Source organism: Monopterus albus, unplaced genomic scaffold (genome assembly GCF_001952655.1).
Source record: "Monopterus albus unplaced genomic scaffold, M_albus_1.0 scaffold112.1, whole genome shotgun sequence".
Taxonomy (NCBI): domain Eukaryota; kingdom Metazoa; phylum Chordata; class Actinopteri; order Synbranchiformes; family Synbranchidae; genus Monopterus; species Monopterus albus.
Genome location: NW_018127992.1, coordinates 727,927 through 737,944, shown reverse-complemented (window position 1 = coordinate 737,944; position 10,018 = coordinate 727,927). Strand labels below are relative to the sequence as shown.

The 10,018-nt window shown below is 39.9% G+C and overlaps 1 long non-coding RNA gene across 1 annotated transcript in view; it reads left to right on the top strand.

The window, feature by feature from the left end:
- Nucleotides 1–10,018, top strand: part of LOC109966513 (uncharacterized) — a 321,406-nt gene that overhangs the window by 236,985 nt on the left and 74,403 nt on the right. The gene's annotated exons all lie outside the window — the stretch shown is intronic.

The window sequence follows — 10,018 nt, the reverse complement described above, 5'->3', positions numbered from 1 at the left end:
TTTAAATGCACCAACATCATCTCACTATTTCTTACAGCATTTTGGAATGATTCTCATGGGATTTTCTAGTTAATGCATTTTTACTCTTCAGTTTTTTGGATGTAGAGGTGAAGGTGGAGGGGCACAGGGCTTGTCAGAGGAGAGCCTAATTGAAAACATATATGTCAGAGAGGAAGCGAGGCAGAGCGTGGAGCAGGCGCCCTGGGAATATCAACGAGCGCTCATTATCATTGCCGTGTTTTACTGCGTTGGGCCAGGCGAAGGGGACAAGGGATGGGGAGGAGCTGAGGGAGGAAGGAGACATGAGGGAAAGGAGACGAGGTAGAAGAGAGTTGACATGCAGAAGGGAGATGTGGAGGGATGAGACTGATTGGAATGAAAATTTCTATATACAGAGAGAGCGCCAGGGAAATGGCAAGAGGCAAAACACAGTTGACAGGTGGGTGCTAAGGGAAATGCAGAGAAAGATATGCACACAAATAGTTGTGGTATATTTCCAGATAGTCCTCGATCTGTGCATTAATGTGTGCAGGAAGACTTTAGTCAAATGCATCTAAAGCCAGGAGGACAAACATCACACGCTCATGCACTTCTTCACCCTCCAGTCCCTCCTCCCTGCATAGTTGTTGCACATCATCACAGCCCTCTGTGTCATTTTATCATTAGTTCATAGTGCTGGGGACTAACTGTCTGCTTGGCCAGCACTGAGTGAAAAATGCTAATATTTTAACTGCACTCTATTATGAGATGCATTGCAAACAAGATACCAGCCCAACCTCTCTCCAAACCACTTGTGTCAATACAGGGGGAGGAGAGAGATATAATGTAATATGATAGAGTGTCGACCTTTGTGTGTGATCAGAGGTGTCAGTTGGATGACAAATAAACCATTAAGTCAGGCGAGATTGCTGACGTTGAGAAATATGGAACCCCCAGTCTTTCGACTTTGGCCCCAATCACTAAGTATACTGAAGAAAGTTCAGTCTAAACACAGAGAAACATCCAGGCCTTTTGCGACTTTCTTGAAACGGCAGCTAATCTGCAATTCTTTGTTTCCTGTCGCTGTCAACTTTTCCACTTCAGCCAAGTGTAAACTCTTTTTTCAACTTACCTTTGTTTTTTTATTTCTGACTGTCCTCCTTCAAAAATGCTTCCTCAAATTGATCTTTTAATTTTTTTTTTTTTGTCGCACCACCACTTCCTGCCACTGTGTGAAAGTGAAGCCAAAATGTTGCTAATACAGGGGAAGCCATCTTGCTTTCGTGAAACATTTTGCAACAGAATTTTGAAAGTAGTAACCGGTATCAGGTCGCCAGTCAGAGCTGTCAAATCATCCGAAATACACATCATCAGATAACTTCTTATAAACAAACAAATGTATGACCTATAATGCGGTAACCAGCCACCAGGGTACGATCGAGCTGTCACTTCATCTGTCTTTATACACAGTCTATGTGTATAAAGACAGACAGAAAGAGTGAGTACAGCAATTCAGCTCTGTCAGTGTACATACAGACATGAGTAGTGTTTTAAGGGAATATTGTATTATCAGTACATTCAAGATGATGAAAATAAGTAGATTGATATCTTAATGGTACTGCTGTATCCTGCAGAAATGAATCTTGGCAAATAAGTCCTCCAAGTTCCTGTTCATAAAAGTAAAAGAGCCTCTTTGACACAGAGATTATCATTATATAAACAATTGTGCCACACAAGATGTTCACCACAGTTTGCAGAATTACACAGTCTGCATTGAATGATTATGAAATATGAGAGTTGTGAGATTTGTTCATATATTGCATCATGTTCACCACGTGTAGGTTGCTCTTACACCCTAATGGCCCACATACCCATGCTCTGAATCAGTCAAAAAAAAGTGCTTCTCCACACACACCACCTGACTGATGGTGCATAAGAGTGTGGGGGGAAAGAATCTAAATTCTGCCCTTACAGCACAGCAGATGGATAGAGGAGACATCTGCAGTGTGTACTGCGCACAATACATCTCGCTAACTTTCGCTCCCTCTTCCCACTGCGCCTGTCCCCTCAACCCTCCGGCTAAACACACTTCATTGTATTCCTCATGTTGACTAGCAAGAAAAACTGTCACCGGTGCTGCAATCCTGTGCCATCATCTGGCTCCTCACAAGGGAGCGATGGCTCGGTGTGTGTCTATGCCGTGTTTGCATGTGTGTTCATGGGTGGTCTGCAGTCCCTCTGTCTCTGTTGAACTGATTGGCATGGCAGCAGTGAGAGCAGACACTAATCTCATGTGCCAGGTTGGAGACATCGGGCTGGCTGCTATCACTTCCACAAACAAGTTACTTTTACAGAAGTAATGCCACTGCAGCAGACTCAATAATGGACATGGACACTGAGGTAGAGATGTATGTAGGGGCTTACACAGAGGAGGCAGTGGTCTGACAGATGATGAAGATGACCAGAGGGGCACAAGTTCAGCACCAAGTGAAGGGCACATTCTTCTCTCAGGCAAATCTGTGACTGCATTCTGCTGAATCACGATTTACGCTTTTACCCTGCATGAGTGAAACAGTCTGCGCCTGCACTGCTTCACATATTAGGAGGAGCAGGGTGATTTTATTAACAACCACCGATTTTAAAGTCAATGCAGTCTCACTCACCCATATCATGCATCCCACCCTCTCCCCATCCATCCTCCAAATCACTTAGAAAGCACTTTGAGGCAGTTGTTATTCCTACAGGGAAGCTTTACTGATTTACACATTCTTTTTCCAGCTCTGCAATGCTTCAGATTCAATTACTGCCATATACAGTCATTCAAACTCAAACACTCTTCTCCTCACTTTATGCAGCAGAGGGTGTTAAAGGTCCTGCTCAAGAGCACAGTGGCAGCAATTAGCAACTGAATAGTAAAATATATGAAGGCGTATTTGAAATAGATGATGAAACCTGATCACATGCATTCTGAATTTGGTGAGACAGGTGCTTTTATCACACATAGCACAGAGATAGAAACGTTAAATCATGACAGAAACCGAAGCCCTAGTGGTTGAACCGTGTGATTAATGAAAAGGATGGGAGCACGGCTGCTGACATTAGTGGGACATTGTGCACATAAACATCTGTTTTGTTTTGTCAAGACAAGCTGCTCCCTGGGGTCCCTGCTGCTTAGTATCATCAAATCCATGTGGATTAGTGTGTGCGTGTCTATATTTGTATGTGCGTTGCATTGCCATACATGCAAGAATGAATTTGTATGCATGTCACGGGCACGTGTGTGTGTGTGTGTGTGCTTATGTGCAATGGGCTAATTAACTGTAGCTCCTACACAACACAGGCACACACTTTCTCCTTGAGGGAGGAAAGCAGCCAGCAGAAGTTTTAGCAAAGGGTCCGGGCACACTGCCTCCTGTGGGATACACGCTGTAGCTCCCAACCCCCGCACTGTTCTCCTCATCCCACAGGGTGCAGCAGGAGAGCAGGAGGCAGGAAGTAAACAAGGTGGCCATAGGGACCACGTAGTTCACACTTGGACTGTGTAGAGTAAGTGTGTGTGTGTGGGAAAGAGAGGAAGAAAAAGAGTGGATGGAAAGTCAGATTTGAAAGGAAGAGGAGGATTTTTATTTAAAAGCAAATCACTTACATCCTACCTTAAATGAACTGTCCTGCCATAAGAGTGAGTTCAAGTTCACATATAGAAAAATAACCTGTACAGCATCGCTTTTTAAGGTTCCACAACTCCAGTGCATCTGCCAGAAACAACCGGCTGGGCTGTGATCGCCACATAATAGCATCCTTAGATGTAACATGTGCCAGTGGTGGAAAGCAACTAGCACATTTACTCAAGTACTGTAATTTCTCTAAGTACAATTTTGAGGTATTTGTAATTGAGTAGTTTCATTTTCTGGTACTTTATACTTCAACTTCATTATATTTTAGAGGCAAATATTTTTTTTTTCTACTACATTTATTTGATGATGCTAGTTACTTTTCAGCATCTAATTAACAGAAGAAAATACAGTATACTAAAATTTTATTGATCCCTGGTGGGAAATTCACAAGCTACCCATCAGTACTTCAAATTCTAAGCATAGAGCTAAGCATGTAAATGTATTTATAATTTACTCCACCTTTACCAGCTGCAACATTAAATGTGACTTACACAATAATGCCTCAGTAAATGTATCAACGATGTGCCATTCTGCATAATGACTATGTACATTTTGATACTAATACTTTTGTACTTTTACAAAAATAAATGTTGAATGCAGGACCTTTACTTGTAATAGAGTATTACACAGTGGTATTGCTATTGAATCTGAGTAACACTTCTACCTCTGGCACATGCAAATGCAATATTGCTCTCATGCTTTTCCTCCTACACAGAACCACAAACCTAAAAATGTCTGCAAACATTCTGTTCATGGAACCATCGCGTTTGTAAAAAGGAGTAAATAAATGTGTACATGCTTGACTGATTGCACTTTTCCCCAAAAACAGTGACTTGCTAGAGTTGGTTATGTGGGATGATTATGCAGAAATGTGCATATGTGTGAACAAGGAACCTTACCTACTATCAAACATGAAGGACAAAATGACATCCTTCTTAGAATAATGAATGTTTAAACACATATTTTATATATAACACAATGGTATTATGTTTCCTCATCTTGACTCTATAGCAGAGAGGCACTAAGCAAAATAACTAGCAAGCAAGATGAATGTCTTCCTTAAGAATTAGTCTTTCTTCTTCTGACCCTCATTTGGCGAATTGCATTAGCTGCACGGCTAGCTGGACGCATTGAGCTCAGCATAGGCTGGAATTAGCTAATTAATTAGTGCAGGGGATGAGCAGACAGAAAGCTTGATGCAGGTGTCATCAACAAAACAAAAGTCTCATCCTGAAGTCGCTCCCAGGTCTGTGGAGATTTCAGGTTGAGGGTTAGCTCTGTACCTTATGTAAATATACATCTGATGAAATATTCATGAGCAAGTGTCATAGACAGAGTTACTTTGGTATGGAAATGGGATATGTAAATAAACAGCAGGATGTTGGGCCAGTGGCTGATTCAGATATCACTGAGAGATCAATAGTTGAGTGTTTTGGAATGAATGCATTCGTCTTCATGCATACACATGTTTGTGTCAGTTGCATGAATTTAATGATGTGAATGGGAGTGGGGGGGAAGGAAAGTCATTGTTGATGGATGGAAATGCACGGAGAGAAAATAAAAGTAATGTTTCGACCAAATAATTTGGCTTCCTAAACACTTTTCATTTATTTTCACTCCTGTTTTTGTCATGAAAAATAGGTGCCCAACAAATATTTACACAGTAGTTTTCATTGATTAAATTGATCTGTATTTCATATCAAATATATTTGGGTTGCTGCAGAAATGTAACATGACAGGTGTCTCATAACTTGTGAACTATCTGAATCACTGTTTTTGCAGATTGGCTGAAGAAAACCAGACAGATGTAAAATAATTAAACCAGGAGTGAAACTAAATGTTCTTTTTTATTATTCTGTTATTATTATTCTGAGCCTTTATAATGTTATAAGTGATTTAAAGTTAATACAAAACATTCTCACCACAAGGTTTTTGTAGCTAGACATCTTCCAGTAACACAAAGCCAAAAGCAACACGTTGATTATAGCTGAGGAAACTATCTCCTTTCAATCACATTTTACAATTCTGTGAAAACTGGGCAAACTAAATTTACTGCGGAAAATTGTTTCATGTAATTGAAAACTTCAGAACAGGTGTATTTTTGATTTTTGACGTAGAACTAAGTAATAATTAAAAAACAGTAATATAAAGTGCAGCAGAGTGGCAGAGCTAGTAGGGAAGAATAGGATGGAAAAGACTCAGTTGTCTGTCAAAGTGTCAAAAATGGAATATAGCTGTGCTGTACCTGGAACCACAGGGTGTTTCAGGGACACACACACACTGACACACACCTATGCTGTAAGGTCAGTACAATCACTGCTGGATCAACCTCTGTGTTTGTGAGGTGGCGTGTCTGTGTGAGAGAGAAACAGAGAGCTACAGACATACAAAAAAGAGAAACAGCTTGAGAAAGGGTTAAATCCTCAGCTAGAGGGCTCTTAAGACAAACAGGCAGAGCGCACTTGAACGTGTGTGTTCTGGCCCTCACGCGCAGCTGCTCCATACATTATACATTTATCCACATGGGAAATAATGAGATCACTAAGATCATTCTCTTAGAGAAAGAAATCCGCTACATTTACATGGCTGGTGCCCAGCAAATGTTAACAGCATGAGGTGGCGAGCTCCACACGCCTCTCTCACATTTTTCCCCCTCGTCTCATCTCTCTCGTTCTCTCTTTCCCGCCAGCTGTGGTCAGTGTGTGCAAAATTAGACTATGTATAGTATTAGACTATGTAATAGAAAAAGACCAGATGTGAATATCATCCAGGGTCAGTATCCAGTCTGGAGCATCATTGTTGGGCTAAATATAATCAGACTGCTGTGGTAAAATATTTCTACTGGCCAACAAGAGTGTACACAGTTGTAAGGTGTGAATTTGAAACATAAATGCAGCACTGCAGGCGTGTAGGAAAAGGCAAGGATGAGATGTACCTCCCACTTCCTGTTGCCAAAGTGCAAGCAGTGAAACATTAGCTCCCAGGCTAGTTGCGGATGATATCGCCCCATGACTTGCATGTCAGATATGATCATCCTCATCGTCTCTGCCTTAAGTGAGAATTTTTAAGTTGTGGAATAGGAAGGTATTACATGTTTTTCCTTTGACACTCGTCTTGGTGTTTGGAAACACCTGGGCAGATTAGGTATTTTTACAAGGTGCTGGCCTTCCAGGGTAGACTGGGGAATTTGGGCTTTCTTGTGAGTTTTTATGCCTGCAATTTCCGTAAGACATAAGCAAATTTTGAAGGTAGAGTAGAAAGTCAATAAATTAGTCACTTTTCTCTCAATCCTTCTCCCCCCACAGTGAACCACCATCTATTTGTCATTACTCTGCTTCCTCCAGCTCTGTCTCCACTTTTCTTTTCACCCGCTCACTTTCTCTTACGTAAGTAGTTCTCATTAATCACGGCCCGGCTTCGACTACTAAGACTTGTATGGATTTTGGTCAAATTGCTTCTGCCACATAAATCTAGCACATATAAATTTGTGTGCATTCAAGTCACAACCGATGCATGATTAATAGCTGTGAGTACATTTCTCCGTTCTGCTGCAGTTGTTTTGGCCTCACGACAAGCAGCATTCACACCTCATATTTGAGGGGAGGTCACGTGAATGGCTCTGTCGTAGCTGTAGGTCATTGTGGGTAATCTATCACATGACAGCTGGGATCGTGGGCATTCTTATGGGTAGCAACTAGGGACCAGTGTCAACATAACATTCATGCTACATCCATGCCAGTCCTGTCTTTTTTGTGTCCTAGTTGGGTAAAAACTGATCATTTTTCAAAACTGGAACAATGGAAATTAAAATCTGCTTAGATCATTCATACAGGTTTCATATAGCTCAAACATAAAAAAAAATATATTGATCAGGATATTTGAATTAAGCTATAAAAATTGTTCAGCTAATAAAAATAAGCCCACTGTATTAAAGAAATTCACTCACATACAGTAAATGGATTTCCATCAGAAACACTGACTTCCTCAGCGATCACACAGTGAAGCACTGACTGTGTGTGTCCATTTCCACTTTAACAGCAATAAAATTAGCTGTAATGACATCATCCTCGGGGGTGTGATCACCAGCAAAATCAAAGCTGATAGAATTTACGTGATCGCAATTAAATCAAAGTTATTGCAAGAGTTTTCCTCATGAACTTGTTTATTTTTCCCTCCACCCTACATAAAAAAAGGTAACGCTCAATCCCTCAGCGCATTCTTGAAATAAATATGAAATAGAGATCAATGTAAAAGAGCCCTAACCGCTGTTCCTCGGGTGCCATTTCCCATGGCTACGCTGGAAAAATAAAATTTAAAGACAATAAAAAAAGTCATAAATTGTGGATATCAAATAGCTTCCTCTAAGGTTTATGGTCGAGCTCCTCTTGCTGATGTGATTGAGTCATTGTTTCGCACCAGTGAGCATAAATGGGAATGGAATTTATATTAAAAAGGAATACCTCATGTTTGATGTTGGAGGAGTGATCAATGATTTAATTAATCAGCCTTTGAGACTGGGGGATAGTACCTTGGATATTCTCTTATATGTGTTTTCTTCTACCCTATAGCATGCTGAGGCTAATCCCATTTGAACTTGACGCCACTGCAGATCGGGCCTTTGATTCAGGTGAATGCCCAGTTATTACCGAGGCTTCACCTACGCCTCTGTTAGGGCTCGTATTCTCGCCGTGCATCTTGTGTGGGAGGTCAGAGCGGGGCCAGACCTTTCATGTGCAGGAGCCTGTTTGCAGCTGTGCATTCAGACAGGTGATAACAGGGCAATGTCAGATAGATAGGATTGCCGGTGATAGCTGCCAGTGTTTGTTGCTGCCAGCGGAAAAGTATCAGGTGCTTGTGAACTTGTTATGTGACAACTACAGTCGAAATCTGGTCAGATAAACACTTACACCCAGACTACTGTGACCACAATGTGACCATAATCTGACTTGTTTCCCAATTCACGTACAAAAAGATGAATTTTTTTCAGTAAACAGCCTAAAACTGGTTTCATCTAAGATTTAAGAATCAATCATTTATGCAAAGCTGCATTGTTGCTTGTTGCTGATGACTCCAGTTATCCAGTGAGATGAAAGCAGCTAATAATTTTTGATCAACTTATTCTTATTTATGATATTCATAGTACTCAGTCTGTTTTATTCTTAAAAATTGTTCATTGATATGCATTGCCTAAACATTAATTATATTCTAATTCATTCTAATTTGTCTTAATTATCCCAGTCTCTCAACAGAAAAATTAATACAACCCACTGATTATTCCATGCCAAGCAATTCAAAATACTTCAGAGAGGACATGAAAATGATTGAGACTATTTGCATATCCACAGGATTCAAACCTAGTATTTTTTAGAAGTGACATCTTTTGAAGAAAAACATACACAACAAAATAATTGCCACTCTGGCAGCATATTGCTGCCACCATTAAAACTCCGTATCTTGTTACAGGAAATGTTTCTCATTATAATGAGATACTTTTCTTGTTTTTACAAGATACTTTCATGCTAAAATGTATTTTTCACGTATATTTTCTTGCTATTGATGCAGCCTAATAAATAATGTGTAAAAGCCTACTAACTCCTACTGAGTTGACAAAAGCCCTCTCGGAGAATATGATTCCCGTTTTGCATTACTGAAAATTTCATTCCAGCTTTAAAACTATTTGACCTTTTTGCATTGCATTTGCATTTTACATTATCGGTGCTCAAAGTGTCATGTAAAAGTATCGCTCATAGTGATGAACCCACAGGAAGTTATCACCTAATTCTGTACCTCAGTCACAGATTTTATGTCTCTTTTAGCTATTTTTGTTTTAGTCTATTACTCAGAGGTCCACTCTGATCAAAAAGAAAAAGCCCAAATAAACCAACTGTACAATACCTGTTCGTGAAAAACACCAAAGTCAGTGACTAACCTGTGAACTACTATATATGTTATATTAAGAGTTGGTGGTGACCAAAGCAGAGCTAAAAAGACACTGAGTAGTGGACTTGTATTCATCGGGTGGGAAGAAACAGGACTCAAGATGATGGCTAATGTTGCTCCACAGTTTGCCAACACGTTAGCCAAAACTACTTTATAAGGAATTAATTTGTCTGATGTGTTTTTAGTTAGTTTTACTGCCTCAATTGGGGAAAAAAATAAAATAATTAACACAGCCATAAATATTAATTATAGAGATAACAAAGATTCATATCCTAAAATTTAATTAGTACCTTATACAAACATTATATCTAATGTTGGATATTTCATTTTATAACTGCAATTAAAGAATAATTAAGTATTCACATGAGTACAGCCATATAAAATACACTCTTATTATGTGATAGCAACTGGCCACTTAATGATGG